Genomic DNA, 20,489 nt, shown 5'->3' with positions numbered 1-20,489 from the left:
TTTAAAATTTTTTGGGATTTCATATGGGTTGGATATTGTTAAATAGGTTCATTACACTTAGGAAGTGGTGAAATGATTTCTGAAAAAATCCAAATCCAAAAATACTCAAAAATTCACAAGGGTACGAAGAATGTGAGGAATCCTCACATTCTTCGTACCCTCCCAATTCTCCATTTCTTTGGACTTTTTAAAATTTTTTGGGACATCATATGGCTTGGTTGTTATTTAAATTAGTTTGTTACACTTGGTAGGTGATCAAATGATATCCGAAAAAATCCAAATCCAAAAATACTAAAAAATTCATAAGAGTACGAAGAATGTGAGGATTCATCACATTCTTTGTACCTTCCCAATTCTCGACTTCTTTGGACTTTTTAAAAAATTTTGGGACATCATATGGCTTGGATGTTGTTTAAATTAGTTTGTTACACTTGGTAGGTGATCAAATGATATCCAGAAAAATCCTAATCCAAAAATACTAAAAAATTCACAAGGGTACGAAGAATGTGAGGAATTCTCATATGCTTCGTACCCTCCAGATTCTCCACTTGTTTGAAGTTTTTAAACTTTTTTGGAACTTAATATGGCTTGGATATTGTTTAAATACGTTCATTACACTTAGGAGGTGGTCAAATGATTTCCGGAAAAATCCAAATCCAAAAATACTCAAAAATTCAGTACATTTTGAGGGTATGAAATGGATCGAAAAATTCAAAATGGAAATTTACCGAAAAAATATGTGAGGGGTTTGGATTTCCATATTGTTAGTAATTATACCTTTTTCGTATTTTCAATATTTCAACCAATTTTTTTGAAAAGCTAAGAAATAATTTAATCATATATTCTCAATTAATAATTAGTACACAACTAATTTAATTTTAATTTAATATATATTTTATAAAATTTAGTTCTAGTTTTCCCATTTTTTTAACTTCATAAACCAATTATATTGCTTTTCACACTTCAAATATTCGTCAAATTTTTGTCAACAAATTATTTGATGTTAAAATAAATTAAATTTACTTTTCCTTAATTTATAAATTATATCACCAAATTCTTTATATTTTTTTATTTATTTTAAATTTATTTTTTATGTGGGGTTTAATCACTTTATAGTACAAAAATAAATAAACTGTAATTTATTTTTTCAAAATTTTCTTTATTTTTATGTTTCATAAAAAAAATTTCCTAAACAAAATAATTACATTAAACAAATTTATAATTGGTTAATGTAATAAATGTAACAATGTGTGTTGCATGGGATTATTTCCCATGGCAACCGGTTGGGTGACTTGAAGAAGAGGTTTTTTTTTTTTTTTTTTTTTTAATTTAGCACACCATGTGTCTCTACCCTATTAGCCCAAAAAAGTGGGTATGGTACCGAAAAGTGTTTTTCAGTACCGTAGCAAGACCCTATTAATTAATGGGCAATGCTACGGTATTGAAATTTACTTTTCGGTACCATACCCACCTTTTTAGGCCAATAAGGTTAAGACACATGCAAGGTAATTAAAAAAAAAAAAAACAATTCTTCAGATTTAGCATTGTTACCAATCAATATAAATTTCTTTTTTGGAATTTTTTCATCAAGCAATAAAATAAAGAAAATTTGGTGGAAAATGTTTTTGTGAAATGATAAAACTTTTACCAAAATGATAAAATTATGATAGAAAAATCATAATTGTATGATACCCTTTTAGTATTTTAATCTTTGAATTTTTTTGGAGATTATTTCCATAAATTCGAAAAACAATGATAATCTTTACAAATATTATTGTCATTTAAAGTGGGGAAAAAAAATATAAAGCCCAAAATAAAAATTTTGAAACATTTAGAGAGTACAAAAAATATGAGGATACACACCTTCACATTTTTGGTACTCTCCTCACATTCTTTGTACCCCAACCCATTTTTTTTTAATATTTTAATATTTTTATTTTTTCAAACATTATTTACTTCAATTGCAAGTATAATTAGTGTTTTTACACGATATCATTTACAAGTGAAGTGAAAACAAATTAAAATTTAATTTTTAAAAAAATTTAGAGGGTACAAAAATGTGAGGAAGGTCTGAAGAATATGAAGACCCTCACATTTTTTGTACCTTTCTCACATTCTTTATACCCACGACAATTTTTTTATTTTTTAATCTTTCAATTTTTTCTTAACATTATTTGTTTTAATTTCAAGTGTAATTAGTATTTTTACCCAATATTATTGTAACGTGATGTGAAATGAAAAAAAAAAATTAGAGTATAAAAAATGTGAAAAAAGTACAATGAATGTGAAAAGGGTACAAGAATGTGAGGATACAAGAAATGAACAAAAAAACCCTCCTCATATTTCACATACCCTCACATTCTTTTTACACATCCACCAATTTTTTAATATTTTAATATTTTAATATATTTTTTTGAACGTTATGTGCTCCAATTTCAAGTCTATTTAGTTTTTTTACACTGAATGTGAGGAGGGCACGAGAAATGTGAAGACAGTACGAGAAATGTGAGGGTACAAGAAATGAAAACAAAATTTTTCATACCCTCCTCACATTCTTCAAACCTCTACTAATTTATTAATATCTTAATATTTTAAATTTTTTAACATTATTTGCTTCAATTTGAAGTCTATTTAATCTTTTTACACAATATTATCATTGAGTGAAGTGAAAAAAAAAAAAAGAATTAAAATTTAAAATTTTTAAAATTTAGAGGATATAAAAAATGTGAGAAGAGTACAATGAATGTGAGAAGGGTACAAGAAATGTGGGGATACAAAAAACGAAAACAAAATTTGTTGTACCTTCCTCACATTCTTTGTACTCCCACTAATTTTTTAATATTTAAAAAATAAAACAAAATTTGTCATTCTCTTCTCATATATCTTGTACTTTTCTTATATTTTTTTGTATCCCGGCCAATTTTTTAATATTTTAATATTTTTAATATTATTTGCTTCAACTTCAAGTTTATTTTACACAATATTATCGTCTAGCGACATGAAAAAAAATTCAAAAAAAATTAAGGGTACAAAAAAAATGTGAGAAGGGTATAATGAATTTGAGAATGGTACGAAGAATGTGAAGATAATACGAGAAATGTGAAGGTATAAAAAATGAAAAAAAATAATTCTCATACCCTCCTCACATTCTTCATACCACCAACAATCTTTAAATATTTTAATTTTCAAACATTATTTGCTTCAATTTTAAGTCTATTTAGTCTTTTTATACAATATTATCGTCAAGTGAAGTGATGAAAAAAAAAAATTTGGAGGGTACAAAAATATGAGAAGGGTACAATGAATGTGAGGAGAGTACGAGGAATGTGAGGGTATAAGAAATGAAAACAAAATTTATCATACCCTCCTCACATATCTCGTACATTTTTCACCTTCTTCGTATCCCCACTAATTTCCTAATATTTTAATCTTTTAATTTTAACTTTTTTTGAAAATTATTTACTTCAATTTGAAGTTTATTTAGTCTTTTTACACAATATTGTCCTCAAGTGAAGTGAAAAAAAATAAAAAAATAAAAAATTTAAAAAATTAGAGGGTACAAAAAATATGATAAATGTACAATGAATGTGAGGATAATACAATGAATGTGAGGATAATACAAGGAATGTGAAGAGGGTACGAGAAACGTGAGGGTATAAGAAATGAAAATGAAATTTGTTGTACCCTCCTCACATTTCCGTATCCCCACTAATTCCTTAACTATTTTTATGATTTTTTTGCTAAACAAATGGATTTCAAATTAACTAAAATTTAATGTGTTGAATTTATTAATGATTCTAATAACTATTAAAGTAATTTAGAACTAAAAAATAGATCCAGTCACTACTAGAAATATAGACTTAAACAAGTATATAATAAATCATGACTTACTCTTACTTTTGTGCGAGCCATATTTTTTAACTTGTCTTGCAAAGTAAATAGATTCTAAATTAAGTGCTTTAAATTTTTAATGAATCTTCTAATTTTAAGAATAATTTAGAATTTTAAAAAACTAACCAAATTAATTATAGACTAAATCAAGAATAGTTCAAAATACTCAGTTATGTATTGTGTTATAATTGAGTACTAAATGTGCACATATAATAATAATAAAAAAAACTCAACCTATTTACATATTAAAAAAAAAGTATTCATTTTTAAAATAAAATATTATTAACCATTGTTATTTTTAAATGATTATTATTTATTTGTAAAAAAAAAAAAAATCAATCATGCTTTCATGAAAATGTTAATATTTGTATTTTTATAATATATAATAAAATAGTATCAATTTTCTATGAAAAATATAATTTATGATTTTATCATAATATTAGCATTCATATTATAAATTGAATTTATAATTTTTTTTTTCATAAAATCAAAATTTAAAAAAAAGTATTTTTAAAATAACTTTTATAAACAAGTTTCTTGTTTTTTGTTTTTTGAAACATGTTTTTAAAAATAACTTAATAACACACTATTGTTTTTTTTCTTGTAATTAAAAAAAAAATAACAAGAAGAAGAAAAAACATGTCTCTTTATTTTCCATGAAATTGGCATGGTTCAAATCCTCTCTTACTAAATAGGATAGGACTCATAAAATTGGAGACCAAAGATTGGACACCCCTCTACCATGACTGCAAATATACTCTTTTGATTCTTGGCCTTTGTTTACAATGACAACACTCATTGACCCTACTCCGACCTTTAATATGACGACTAAGAATAAGTCCCTTAAAAATATTTCTAGACAAACTAATACATATATATATATATATATATATATATATATATATATATATATATATAGATAGATAGATAGATAGATAGATAGAGAGAGAGAGAGAGAGAGAGAGAGAGAATATAAATAGTGTAAAAGTTGTCACTAGCATTGATTTTATAAGACTAATGTATACAAGGCTATTAAGCTATTTTTGGTTTATACATTAACAACCTAAAGTAGAGGAAGACTTTCTTTATGGATAGAAAATTTGTGAAGTTATGTAAAATTTGTAACTATTGACTTGGCCAAATTGGTGGAGGAAGATAATTTGGGTTGTCCATTATGTCATCACAAGATGATCCTCCATTAGAGATACCAACCTTGAATGAGAGGAGAAAAAAATGTTGCTTAGCAAGTTGTTTAATTAAGGCATCGGCTAATTGATCATTGGTAAAGACATAGGAGATATTGAGATTCCTATTGGTCTCTTTTTCACCAACAAAGTGGTAGTTTATAGCCATTCGGTCATCTTTGAATGTATAAGTAGGTTAGAGCTTAAAGAAGTGACTCTAATTTTGTTAGAATGAATAGTGTGAGTGAGAATGCTACGTAAATGAATCCATATTACTTTAGCTACTATCGAAGTAGAGGGGTGAGTGACTATGTTTTGCTTTTTAGAACAACAAAAAATGTAGCTACCACCAAGGTATGCAATATAGGCAATAATGGAAGTGCGGTCATCCTTGTTCCTAGCTCAATCTACAACTACAAGTGAATATAATAGAAGCCACCAACTATTTTTAAAAATAAATTGTGATGCATGGTGTTCTTACCATACCACATAAGCCACATGGTACGCACATTAAAATACAAATTATCTTATAACTACTAATAGTATGATTATATTATATGAACATGTTTATAGTATATTATTTTTCAATATGATAATACTTGTGAAATGTATTGTCATTTCAACATTATAGATGTGATTCGTTCCACCGCATCAATTCAATTCACGTGATCAATAATGTTCTTATAATATGTATATTAAAATATAAATTATATTGTCACTTTAGTACTCTAATTGTGAGGTCTTTCAAAACTAAAGATAGGTCATTATAATATGTAGTTTAATAATCCTTATGTAATACTGTGAACATGAGGTCAAATCAGATAAAGTTTGTTCATAGTATTGTTACACTATGCAAAGCTATATAATGAATTGTTATTCACCTAAAGATAAAAATATAAGTTTTTACGGATGTATTGGTATCTCGATTTTACAAATATATTGGAATATATTGAAAAATATTAGTGGATATTCTGTCATAAAATATCGATAACATGGAAATTGGATGTGTGTATGTGTGTGTGTGTTTGTGTGTGAGAGAGAGAGGAAGAGAGAGAGAGAGATAGAGGGAGAGATCTAATAATAATATTCAAAATTTAAAAGCATATTTTGCAGAGATTTATTTAATTTGGATGTATTCAATGACATAAAATAAATGGTGATACATGTATAAGTATTTTTTATTTTAAAATGTTGATAATTTTGTTTATAAATTTATATTTATTTTATATTTACTTATTATACAAAATACACAATAATTTAAATTAATTTATTTACAATAATTTTATTTTAATTAATTTATAATATATGTACAAAATATAAATATTGATTTATGCATATATAATTTATAATATGTATTTATGTCTGTATATATATACATATGTCCATTTTATTTCAAAGCAAAGTTAACCTAGTGATATAGTCATTCCCTTTTATATCCCTCCACACCACCAACTTATTTTTCATTTCCTCTTTCAAGTGAAATTCCACATTAGCTAGAAACAACATCCAAAATTGGTATTTAGCTAATTAGGTTAGGCTGAGTTTTGGGTGCTCAATTCAAAATTTTGAAAGTAAAAAAATAAAAATAAAATCAATGACGTGATATAAAAATTGGTGAAAATCGACTAAATATGGGGATTTCAGAGGGTGTTATTGTGTTGGTTGCTTCTGATATTAAACGTTGGTATCACCTATGTCAATGTAATTATCTTATAACTTTGTGCAGTGATATGTCTCTTTTTTCTTTCTTTCATTTCTCTCTCTCTCTCTATACACACACATACACATATGGATATAATCCTATAAATCAGGTTGTTATTAGGTTTTGGAGGATGGGTTTTACAACCTAATGATACCACGTGATCATTACAATAGCATATTATGCAAACTATGGTGAAAATCGACTAAATGTGGAGATTTTAGAGGGTGTTATTGTGTTGTTTGCTTCTGATATTAATCCTTGATATCACCTATGTCAATGCAATTCTTGTATAACTTTGTGTAGTGATATGTCTCTCTCTCTCTCTCTCTCTCTCTCTCTCTATATATATATATATATATATATATATACATACACACACACACACACACATATGGATATTAATTAAGTATAAATAGAAAGCAAGTTCAATAAATCTACATGTCTTTGCAGTTAATGTTACAGTCTTACAAATCAAAACACATCATGATTTGCTATATGATCATTTTTTTCATTATGAATCAAACTTGAACATATATTATTTTTGATAAGATTGTGTGGGCATCAATTTGCCACTATACATTATGCCTTATAAGATATGCATAAGTAGCGCACCCCAACATTCTGTTACTACTAATTCATCAACTATAGCTAAAGGTTCACCAAGTCATTGAGTAATAGACTATTTGGGGATATCACAAATCCCTTTTGAAGTTGAGAGTTGATTATCATCATAACCAACAATTCTATATCCAATGATCAACATAATTTTTTGAATCATGGACTTTACTCATTTAACCTTGTTAATAATCTAGGGTGGATAATACCTCACTATGATTATACTTCATCTAATTTGGATAAGGCTATAGACATGAGGTGACCTTTCATGTTTATAGACACAATGTCATCGATGGTTGCACTTGACGGTTCTTAAGGCAGTTCAATTGAGATATATAAAAAAAATCCATTAGATTTTAATGCTCTCACACTACAAGAAAAAAGGTCTTCATTGACAGTTTTTCATCGTCAAGATAAGGTATATCTGTTAAGGTAGATCGATATTCACAAATGTTATCTATGCCAATGTCAAGAAATGATAAAAGCTAGCTTGACATATGCATGAAATAAGGTATACCTTATTTCTATCAACATAGGAATCTTATTAATATGACATATGTTAATGTTTCTTCCACATCAGTCAAGGTTAGGTTAAACATATGTGAAGGTTGACTCATTGTTTTGTCAAGATTATATTCAATATATGTTAAGCTTAAGTATGATATATGTCAATGTTGTTGTATATGCTTTTAAATTTAATTTACACATATGTCAAGGATATTTTTTTTTTTTTTTTTTTTTTTGAAAGTTGAAATTTTAATATGTTAAGGTTCCTTTATTCTTATGTCAAGGAATACAATGTCTTTTATGTCAAGATTTCTTTATTCATATAAAGGAAATTGTTTTATTTCATATCAAGGTTGCATATGGAACATGTCAATTACAACCTAACATGTTGCCCAAATGATCTACATAAAAATTGAGCCCTGTTGTGTGTGTATATATATGGAAAAACTACATGAATGTATAAAATATATATTTTTTTTAAAAATATGAACATGTAGGCAAATATATTGACAAAAAAAAAAAAAAAAAAAACTTAATATCCTTACATAATCTTGTATTATCATCACATATACATAAAAAAAAAAAAGGCAAATATGGACCCAAAAATCCAATAGTTATACATGATAAATATAATGTATGCATGATCTTGTGCCTTCAAAAGTGCTATAATTGCTGCAAATGCCACCTAACCTTCTGCAAGTAGGAAAAAAACATCAGTATATGTTTATATTTGAAAGATTAATAAAATGATATAAACATTGTATCCAAATGTATATGAAAAAATGATAGATATTTACCCAAAAATAACCAAATATCAAGTAGTTGTACATGATAACAAAAATTTATGCGTGATCTTCTCCTGTAAAAACTGCAGCTACTGCAAATGTCACCTAACCCCAAGCAAGAAAGAAAAAAGTAACATTATTTTATGTTTGTGTTTAAAATTTCATTAAAAATATATAAATATGTATCCTAAATATATCAAAATGTATCCACAAACAACCTAGCAAGTATAGATGATCTTATACTATTATCATATATATATATATATATATATATATATATATATATATATATATATATATATATATATATATAAGATATTTACTAAAAAAAACCAAAAATTAAATTATTATGCATGATAAGAAGAACTTATACATGATCGTGTACTCTAAAAATTGCAAGTGCTACAAATGTCACCCAACCTCTTGCAAGTAAAAAAAAAAGACACAACATTACTTTATGTTTATGTTTCAAACTTTTAAAAAAAAAAGATATAAGCATGTACCCAAATATATCCAAATGTATTCATAAACAACTAAGCAACTATACACGATCTTGTACTCTTATCAAATATATATATATAAAATAACAAATATTTACCAAAAAATCTAATAGCTATACATGATGACAAAAACTTATGCATGATCTTGTACTCTAAAAATTGTAAATGTTGCAAATATCACCCAACCTCTTGCAAATAAGAAAAAAACAACATTAGTTTATGTTTATATTTAAAAGTACTAATTAAAAAGATATAAACATGTACCAAAATACATAAAAAAAATTTTAAAATAAAAAAAAATCTAGCAATGAACTTTTAAGCAAAAAATATAGATAAGATATGTACCTAAAAATATCCAATAAAAGAAAAAACTAATTGCAACTTTACATACATGATAGGAAGAACCTATGCTGATGTTGTATTCTCAAAATTCCAACTATTACAAATGTTATGCAACTTCTTGCAAGTAGATAAAATGATATTAACATGTACGAAAATTTATGTTAAAAGAATCCAACAAACATACATAAAAAAAACATGAATTGGTACTTTCATCAAATGTATCTTTTAAAAGATATAGGTATGTACCTAAAAGTATCCAAAACTTCAGCATCTATGCATGACAATAAGATCTTACGTATGATCTTGAAATCTCAAAATTGCAACAACTGCAAATGTCACCCTATACCTTGCAAAGAGAAAAGATGCAACATTAATTAAAATTTATGTTTGAGAATTTATTAAAAAATTATAAAATTCACATACCCACTATACTTGGTCTAAGATAAGAGTGCTAAAAAAAGAGACCCATTCAGATTTCACTTCATCTAACTCAGCTCACGAATAGGTTTTTTTCCCTTCAAACTAAAATATATGAGAAGAGAAAATATGTTAAAGTGAAACATTAAATATATGTATAAGTTATCATGTACTTATGAAAATACATAGGTAAATAAACCTGAGATGTTAGAAGACTTCTATTTGCAATTATGTCTCGCATGTATCGCATGACAAAATATCCGCACATGACACCATCCAACTGTTTGGGTCCCTATGAGCAAAATTATATCAATAAATTTTCACGATCAAATATGACAACATATAAATTTGGTCAATTTTTTCATCCTTCACATTTAAATTTTAAAAAACAATGAATGACATAATGTTAGTTTCAAGTAAAATTTGCACCTAAATTAAGTCAATACATGTCTAGCATAATACCCTAAGCTCCCCTATTTACAACTTGGAGGGTTAAATTGGGTAAAATGTAAGAATGTCAAATAACATGTATATGTGAAATATGGACAAAAAAAAGGAATAGATAAAGGTAATGATTAATTATATTTTTTAAGAATAGTGATTAACTTTGAAAAAAAAAATAGTTAACTTTTGTTTGTGTGAAAATATCCCTTAGAAAAGATCATGACTTTTAAGACTTCATTAAGGTATACCAATCAAGCTTCAAGAGCAATTATCGATAATATATTTGGAAATATGTAGTATTAGCATCCTTTTATATCTCATAGATTGACATTATAGAAGAGAAATGCAATTAGTAATTATAAGGAATAAATGTTTTACATTTGAACAATTTGATTGAAGATGGATAAAAGAGTAAAAAGTTTAGATTAAAGAGAGAAAGAGAGAGAGAGAGAGAGAGGTTGTGCTTTACAAGAAATGTTTAAACTAAATAATAGGATGTATATAAGACATACTAAGGCCATAAGAAAGATATAAAGAACAACTCACACCTAAGTAACATGATCAAAACTATCTAAATGAATCCTCATTGCTTCCTTACCCACACATACATCTAAATCGTTGTAAAGGATTGTAAATACTATAGGTTTGTTTTGTTTTTTTTAGTACTACTTCATTACTAGTGGAATAATGGACAAATGAGTACATTGTATTCATAGCAATGTAGATTATATTTTCATAAGGTGGTGAAACAAACGTATATGGTATCCTTCTCAACTCAACTTAGGAATAGGAAATAATAACAAAAACAATTATAAGCTAATAAAATTCATATATATATATATATATAGGTATATATTCATGTGAGAGAAAGCCATATAGAATCTTTACATTTCAAAAATCAAGTAAACTTTAATTCAAGAAAGCAACTTAAATGTAGGTAAGTCTTCAAAAAGTTTAGAAGAAAAAAATGTAACCTCAATAACTATCCACTTGAGCTTTTTTTTAGATCCTTTCTTCTTTTGAGATACAAAAATTCGAAACCCCCTACAAAAAATAAGATTACATTAGTGTTTATTTTGAGACATGAAAACTAAAATTATGGTAGACTTACATGTTCACAATATCTTTTATATCTTGGTATGGCTATTGTAATAGTGAGTCTAAATAGTAGACTGTTTGTGATTTGAGGTCAATTACAGCCAAAACCCAATGAAACCTACAATATATTAACATATAATTTAGATAAATAGCATTTATAAGGCTAAGAAATTAAAAACAATTATAATTAACAACTTACCTTGGGTTATACGGAAGAAAAATCAAATCTGCCAATTTGGAGTCAATTAGGCGATCAACAATGAACTTTGCTCTTTTTTCAATTTGTGGGGTTATTGTTCCAACCTTGGACACCATTCCTAGATGAACAAATATAATTTTCTCATGTAGTGTATCATCCAGATGTTCATGCAGCCACCTAATGAAATATCACCCAATTTAGAATTACTTAAAAAAAAAAAAAAAAAACAGTTTCTACTTATTTATATCATGAATGTAACATAAAGATTTACAACAAAATATCACCAAATATAGAAACATATAAAATTCATAGTCAACTCTTTTGCAGAAATTACATCCTTCATTTCAGTTGTCAAGAGGAAGGTTTGAAATTTCATCCCAAAAACATTGATTGGAAAGTCAACTTTAGGTGCCGGTTTACCCTCCAACATTGCTGAAACTGTTTTAGAAAATAGTTGTATATCTCTAGGATTCTCATATTTGATTTTCTTTGGGGATGCTTGTATCTAGTTTATGCACTACCATACAAATGAGAAATAAATATATGTTACATTTTTTTAAGTCTTTATTCAATAGCGAATCGTCGAAGATCATTTATTATGCATATATCTATAAAATTAAAATAAATTTATATATCAAAATATTAAACCAAGAGACATAATTAACTCTCATGATTCTATCTTGTTAAACTAAAATCAACTTAAACTACATGTCTTATGCATTATAACATCTTCAACTTCCTAGTTTAGGTGGTGGTTCCTATCCCATATAGGAAAACATAATCCCTACATTTCAACTACTATTATGTTTCGTTTCATTTTAGAAAAATTTCGACAGCATTTCCCTATAGTTCTCCAAATAAACAAGATGGAGAAGGCATATTATTCAGCCTTGTCCAAATATGCACTCAGAGAACAAAAGGAACGACTGTCAAAATTTCTAAAAAATGAATGAAGCATAAGAGCATAACTTCAAAGATATTATGTTTTCCTTATATTGTCCAATTGGACAATTCAAGCATCATTTGTAAAAAAAAGAAAAAGAAAAAGTCTCATTCATATGCTAGACAAAGTTAGAAGTTGTCAACGTCAAACTAGTTCATCAATGAACCATTTGCATTCTTTGACAACTTAAATGTCCTTAGCATGTAATAAGAGAAATTTTTGTCATACAAGGATGCTAGAACGGGAAGTCTAATGTTTCATGCATGAACTTATTTAAATCCTATCTAAGTATCATAAACACATTAAAATGAAATACATTTAAATCCTTTAACATATTTGTTATTTGCCTAGTAAAGGAAAATGGAAATATATTTACTTAAAAACTCATGAGTAGAGAAATTTAATTACACTTGGAAACAAACAAACAAAAGTTAATACTCAAAATATAAAGTCATCAACGTCACATTCAATGGAATCAAATTAAATCAAAAGTGAACCCACCCACTAGACCAAATCTACTAACCATCAAATAACTCAACTGCAAGTTTGATTATTTATGTTCAATGTCCATTAAAAAAAATGAAGTATTGACAAGTTGGAGTTTCATTGCAAAGTATAGAGAGAGAGAAACTAGAGTAAAGAATTACCTTAACAAGACTTGTCCCTTGAAATTGTCCTCTAGTGATTGAGAAATTAAAAAGCTAACCCATGATTAGGAGGACCTGCATTTTTGGTACAAGGAGATGAACTTTTAAACAACAAATAGAACATCAATCTCCAATAAAACTCTTAGTTCTTTTTCCCCTTGTTTGTTTGCTTTTTTCTTATCTAGGTTTCATGTTTCTTGTTCTACTTTTTGGTTAAAAAAATGGGATCATCATTACGTACCAATGTAGTTTAAGAAAGCTTTGCTTTATTTCTACAATGGGATGGAAATTATGGACCATTATTACATAGCAATAAAATATTTTATAATGAATTTTGTAATAAATAAATTAGAATTATAAAATATCCATTTTAATTTATTTATGATATTTATTTTATAATATTTTTCTTTCAATAATTTTAGAATTTTCATATTTCATGTTTATCTTTTTCATAGAAACAATTTTTGATTAATAAATAATTTTAGCATAAAATTTGTCATATTTTTTTAATAAATTTTTTTATCATTGCTTTCATAATAATTAACAATAAAATACTATTTTGGAGAGAAATATCATTGATCAGCCGGCTCCAACACAAAATTCGTAACCAATTATTGGTCCACGGAAATTTCGGTAATTTCTCCAAAATTTATCTGATATTTCGGTATTAATTGGTATTTTTACCGATTTTTCGGAAAATTTATTGATATTTCCTACCACTCTAACCCACGCACAGGATACAAAAGCTATCCGTTTTTTTTTTTTAAAAAAAAAAAAAAGCATCAGATTCTATTCGGTAATACCATGATTTGCAGGCAAAGGTTGAGTTTTTCAGCCTGCCTCAAAAATCGTGGAGTTAGGGTTCAAAAAATTGAAATCCAATGGCACAAAAGCTAAGAGACCCTTACAACACATCCAGAAACCACACAGAGCAAAGAAAAAAAAACATTTTTTTTTATGGTTTTCCATGGGGTTTTTGCATGGATTGTCTCCAAAATCAAACGAGGAAGTATCTTCCCGGAAATGGAATGGGGAATGGATTTTAATGGGAATCAAATGAGGATTGCAATAATAATAATAGAAATAATAACCTCATTAGATTAGTACCTGCGTTTGAATGAGAGTGGCAGAGGAAAAAATGGCCTTTTTAGGGATTCTCTCTTGTGGAAGGCAACTTGAGAAATGGCTTTTTCATGGCCGAGTCAGAGGAAGTGAGTGGCCTTTTGATTTTTAGATTTAGTACAAATAAAAAAACAAGGAAACAAATTATGAGAACAATTTTCCTCCCCCTATAAAAATATATATTAATTGTCCATCTCGATGAAATCATAAATTTCACTTTCTATAGGCCATATTTTAGAAATTAAAATTAATTTCATAAGATAAATTATTAATAATTTTAATTATTTAAATAAATTAATGTTAATAGAAAAAAATTTTACAACATATTTTTAATAAAATTGTAGAAATTAAATCTCAAATAAAATATTATATAAATTTTTTTTTCATTTTTCATTTAAAATGTAATAAAACATGTTATAATAAAAGTATTTTAAAAATTTGAAAATAAATATTGTCTTCAACAAGATAGGCTCCCTTCATCTAACAACATAATAGAACCATATCAATCTTCATTTTGATACTAAGTCCTATTGCAATGTCATATGTATAAATTATTTTTATTCAATAAAAAAAATTTTGAACTCAATTCTAATTTTATACATTTCCAAAATGCATATTTGTTATTCTTAAAATTGAAATATCGAATCTATCGATATATATTTGTTTATTAATTTTTTTTTCTTTTTATCATATCTATATCAATTATACTTACAAAATAATTTAAAAATGTGTATTCTTGCTTATTTTATCATTTTTACAGTTTTTCCAAGCATTCCTATGAATGTTAAATAATTTTTGCTCCACCAATATTTGTGAAAAAATATTCATTGATATTTCTCTGATATTTCTGATATATCCCTAAAATTAAAATATCGATATATCCATAATTATTGGTATTTTTATCCTTGATTCTAATTATATATATCAGAAATGTTTAAATATATAGCAATAAGTTTTTATGAATTTTTTTCCTCAACACTTTTTTAATGGATTTTTTTTCCCGCTTTTTATTTTTTTTTCTCCACCGATTGGGTGGTAATGTTCAATATTTTGACATGCTATAAGTAGCTAACAATTTAGGGATAATGATTGGGGATATGACAGTTTCTCCACTTCTCCACTTCACTACTATCTTATAGCCTATAAATAGGTCTCCACTTCCCATCTAACCTGCAACAGCATTTCAGCACTTAGATAGTTAGGATGTAGATAACATGTGACTCCACTACACAAAATATTAAAACTTATTTTTTTTAAATCTATTATCAGAAATAATTGCCAAATACAGTCCAAAGTAATAATTCCTTTTTATGAAATTGTCTTTAGAAAAATGGGTAAATAATAAAATTTATAATTTTTTTTTGGTTTTACCTTTTTGTTTTTAGAATTAAGATATATCACTCATATTTGTTAACCATTTTCTTTTTTAAAATTTGATGGTACAAAATAATAAACATAAAGATATCAAGCATTTAAAAATTATTCTTTCACATTTATAAAATAAAAATCTACTTCAAACTTAAAATGTTTTTAAACTGTTTTTAATATTTTAAATATATTTTTAAAATAAATTTTATATTAATTTTTATATTTAATATTTGCAAAATAAATTGTCACGCTTAATAGGAAAAAGAGTCAACATATATTGGGTATTCTAACCAAAGAAAAATCAATGGTGGTGTCTATTACAACTTGGACAAAAGACAAAATGATTATTTTTGGAAACAAGTTTTTATTTGATGCAGATTGAAAAATGCTTTTAAAATTAAACAATTCACCAAATAAACTTATTTTCGAAAAATAATAATATTGAAGGGTGGGAAAACAGGCCCTACTCCTAGGCTCCTAGCTCCCTTAGAATGAGTAAGGTTGCTTCACATGCAAGTAAAAAACAATCACCCCATTGCTCACACATGACCCGTGAGGTAATTACTTAGTGGAAACTGTGGAATTGTTGGTTTGTTTTTTTTGACCGGATTAACTCGTGCTTTTTTTATTTATCAAAATGTCTAAATGAATTTTAAACAATTGAAAAATCAACTGACGAGTTCTGTACTTTATCTTTTTTTTTTTTTACTAAATTAAAGTTCTCCAATGGCCATTAGGAACATTGTCGGGAATCACTTTATTAAAAAGTCAACAATTAACATGTTGCATGTTTTTGCCATACAAGAGCAAATTTTAAACTACTACACACGCAACATGCATGTTTACTATTTTTGAAAATTCAAACGTTTTGGGTATATTTAGTAACAGTTTTCAAAAACTTTTTAAAAATTGTTATCTAATGTTTTATGTGAAAAAAAAAATATTTATTTTAAAACCTAAAATGTTTTTAATCTGTTTTTAATATTTTTTAAAAAATGATTTTTATATTTAATATTTTATTTTTAATAATTCTATATGTTTGTATAATTATTTTTAAAAATAACCATAAAAAACAAGTGAAGATAATAGAAAATAATTAAAAGATGTTATCTAAAAATATCATATTTTTTATTATCAAATGTTTTTTTTTTTTTTTTTGTTTTGTTCTAGAGAACAAAAAAACTATTCTCAAAAACAGTTATCAAATAGACAATTTCTATCCTAAAACCAACAAAAATTTTAAAAATTAAAAAAGCGCTTAAAGTAATATTATTTGGGCATCTCTTTGAAATTATAAAATTGAAAAATACGAATGAAAGCAAATGAACCCTAAGTATTAAAATATAAAGATATAGCATAAATGAACTGGGATAGAGTTGAAGTATGAAAAGACTTAAACCTGGCTTAATAAAGTGGCTGACAAAAAAACAATTTTAGTTTTATACTATCGTATTAAAGTCTAAACTAAGAAAGAAGATTATGTATATACGGTAACGTGTTTTTTTTCTTAGAATATTATAAACCCTCTATTTTGTTCTTTTGACACATTCCATATAAGATTGTCCTCCTATATCCTTTGATGTTTTAATGTGCAATTGTGGTTATTTTTTGAGTTGTTTTTAGCTCTTATTAATTGATGGTCCACTAAGACTATATCGATGACTAGTTTTGGATTTTCAATTAGATATTTTGGAGAGACTAAGTGGATCCCTATTTCGTGTGTAGTGATCCTTAATTATTAATTTAGGACTTTGTTTTTTTGATTGAGTTATAGCATATTTAGGTTTGTTTAGAATTCTAAAATCTCAATTCTTACAAATAAATTCATGTTTTAAAATAATATAATAATTGATATCATATTCTTTAAAAATATAAAATACAATAAGGTTTTGATAATGAATTGGAATGAGGTATTTTTTTTTAAAAAAAAAATGATTTAATAAGATTCAAGTTTTTTTTTTTGTCAACTTTATCTTATAAATTATAGAAATTGAGGTATTAATCAATATATTGAATGATTAAATTGAGAAATAATATGTTAAGATTATTAAATATATATTCAAAGCTTTATTTTATGATAAAATAATTTTATTTTTTAACATCACACGAATCCTAAATCAAAATAAAGATTTGAGTTTATTAATATATATCAAAGCAATTCTTTTTTTAATACTTTGTGAACCAAAAACAAAATTATAATTTGAGTTTATTATGGTTATCTAATTCATATATTAAAATATAAAACAAAATGTGTTATTTTTTTTTTTTATAATAAACATGCCAAAATAATTATTATTTTTAGATATCATGAATCATAAGTAAAGTGTACATGATATTAAAAATCACACATCAAAACATAAAATAATTTAATTTTGTAAATAAAAAACAAATATGCAACTTGTATGATTTTATGAAATATTTATACTTAGCTTTCATATCATTTAAAACATACCAAACACACCTTAAACTAACCCATGCATCCGTCCATCAATATTCTCCATAGGTCGTTAGCCTAGCTTCCCATTTCTCACACCCATCAATTGTGTTTTGTTGCTACTTGCTACTGCTCATATTTCAGATGGCTTAAAACGTATCTTAAGTTTCTTAACCCCATACCACTCTCTCTTTAAAGCTTATTTTTAGTTGCTCAAGACAAGTACTTCAGACCATGCCATACCCTGCAACACCCTATTCTTTAGGCAATCAAAAAAACCTATCTCTACCACACATCAAACGTCTTTCTTCTGACACAGCCCATGTTTTGGGCTGCCCAAAACCATCTATCATAATGAATAGCCACCCATGCTTCCCATCCACTAATTCTCCCTCCTTATCCCTCCGCACATGCACATTTTGATCAACAGCACCCAGCCTCACTATGATGTCGTCTTCTTCTTTCCTTCAAACTGAACACCATAGCAGTTTCAATATGCAGCAAATCATCTGTGAAGAGGTGGCGAGGATGGCTCGACCCAAACATTTTTTGGTCATCATGTAGAACTCGATTGTCAACTCCATCGAAACTCACCGCGGGGAATCCGACATGCAACAACAAGAGAATCCGATGGGCACTAGACGAATGGGATGTGTACCAGCAGAACGTGCCATGAGGAGCAGAAACGACGAGTGCGCAGCTGAATTCTAGCAAGCTTCAGCCTTATTCAACCCACAACTCGTTCAGATGCTAAAAGAACTTCATGGATGAGGTCTCTTGAGGCTTGCCAAGATTTTTCTGTTGCAGTTCTTTAATCCCGACAGGTTTTCCCTTTCATGGATGACCTTTTTTATTTTCTTGTCTTGGGCCCTTTAGATTTAAGATTGTTTTTCTTATAAGTGATTTCTTGGTCTCATTATGCTGTTATATTTGACATTTTTGGTTCATTCCTGATTGGAATATTGTTCTTTCTTATATTTTCTTCCGTTTGGCATAACAGAGTGTTTGCCATGGATTCATATATGATCTTATTGGATTTTAATATAGTCATCATTTCAATTACAAATATTTTCTCTATTTATCAATTGCAGTGCATAATTTTTTATCTCAATTATTTTAGTATAGATGAAAAGAACTTGAAGTTTCTCTTCTTACTCTGAAAGTAGGAGTACTGAAAATTACCCATCAGTCCATGTGAAAGGTTGTGGGAGTGAAAAAAATAAAGGAAGATGGGGAGGAGAGGCAGAAGGTGGAGAGTGGAGGCATGAAGGTGGGGAGGAGAGGCAGATCACCCAATAGAGAATAGAATAATCCTTACCTTCAACAAATGAGCCATGTTCTCTGCTCTTCGATTCAAAGGCCCCATTAAATAAATAAATAAATAAATAATCTATTACTTTTCACAACCCTACCTATGTTCTGTGGCCTATCAGATAAAATCCAAGTAGTTAGATTCACAACTCTAACACCCTCATCATGCCCCCTCCACCAGCTCCCACCCAAAAAGAGATAAATTATATGATTGTTTCTACTTTTTATTTCGTTTGTTGTCATAAAAGGAATTATGATAAGTAATTTTCAGATTTTATGGTTGTAGTGACTTGTAAGTACTAATTCTTGACTCCTTCATTTTAACCTTATACTTTACTTCTACAAACCAAAATATGATTTTTGGGTTTGGTTAGAAGCAATTTAAGGGGGAAAATTGATTTTTAATTTAAAATTTAAATTTCTTTTTTAATATTCTTTTTATTTTTAGTTTATCAGAAAAAATTATTACATTTAGAATAAGGAACTAATTTTTCATTCCTACATTTTGAAACATTGGATTATGTGATTTTGAAAGTCAAATTGATTATAAACAGGAAGGGGCTAAGGGTTGGATGGGTGGAAGGAGAATCATTGCATGGGACAGTATGAATATTGACACAAAAAAAAATACTTCGAAAAAAAAAAGGGGGGGTTTGGTGTAGTTTGCATAGATGCACGAGGAAGCTGATTGATTCCCAATGAAAAGGTATGAGAGTAGAAAGAAGAAACAGGAGCAAAGACTTCAGTCTGACAAGGGGAATTATTTTTTTGATGGTAAAATTCCATTTCCACCACATTTCCCATCCAAATCAGGAACCTGTACAATGATGCCATCGCACATGAGGAAAATAATCTGGCTTTCACTATTTTATGCTTGTATTTTTTGTGGCATGTGGCATGATGTCACTTGTCCAGGGGATGTGAACGCTACTTTCCAAATTTGGTTTTCCCTTTCCACCACCTCCTACTTCATCCTACTC

At 27.2% G+C, this 20,489-nt stretch overlaps 1 long non-coding RNA gene across 1 annotated transcript; it reads right to left on the bottom strand.

Annotated features, from left to right (window-relative positions):
- Nucleotides 1–8,448: 8,448 nt before the first annotated feature.
- On the bottom strand, nt 8,449–14,501 carry LOC104882796 (uncharacterized). Its single transcript, XR_009467318.1, has 8 exons — nt 14,382–14,501; nt 13,275–13,349; nt 11,685–11,861; nt 11,499–11,603; nt 11,362–11,431; nt 9,773–10,235; nt 8,697–8,789; nt 8,449–8,592 (listed from the first exon to the last, which is right to left on the bottom strand). It is a non-coding gene; the product is annotated as an uncharacterized LOC104882796 (long non-coding RNA).
- Between the last annotated feature and the right edge of the window lie 5,988 nt (nt 14,502–20,489).

This window comes from Vitis vinifera, chromosome 2 (assembly GCF_030704535.1).
Source record: "Vitis vinifera cultivar Pinot Noir 40024 chromosome 2, ASM3070453v1".
Lineage (NCBI taxonomy): Eukaryota > Viridiplantae > Streptophyta > Magnoliopsida > Vitales > Vitaceae > Vitis > Vitis vinifera.
The sequence above is the reverse complement of the archived record's forward strand: the minus strand, read 5'-3'. Positions and strand labels throughout refer to the sequence as shown.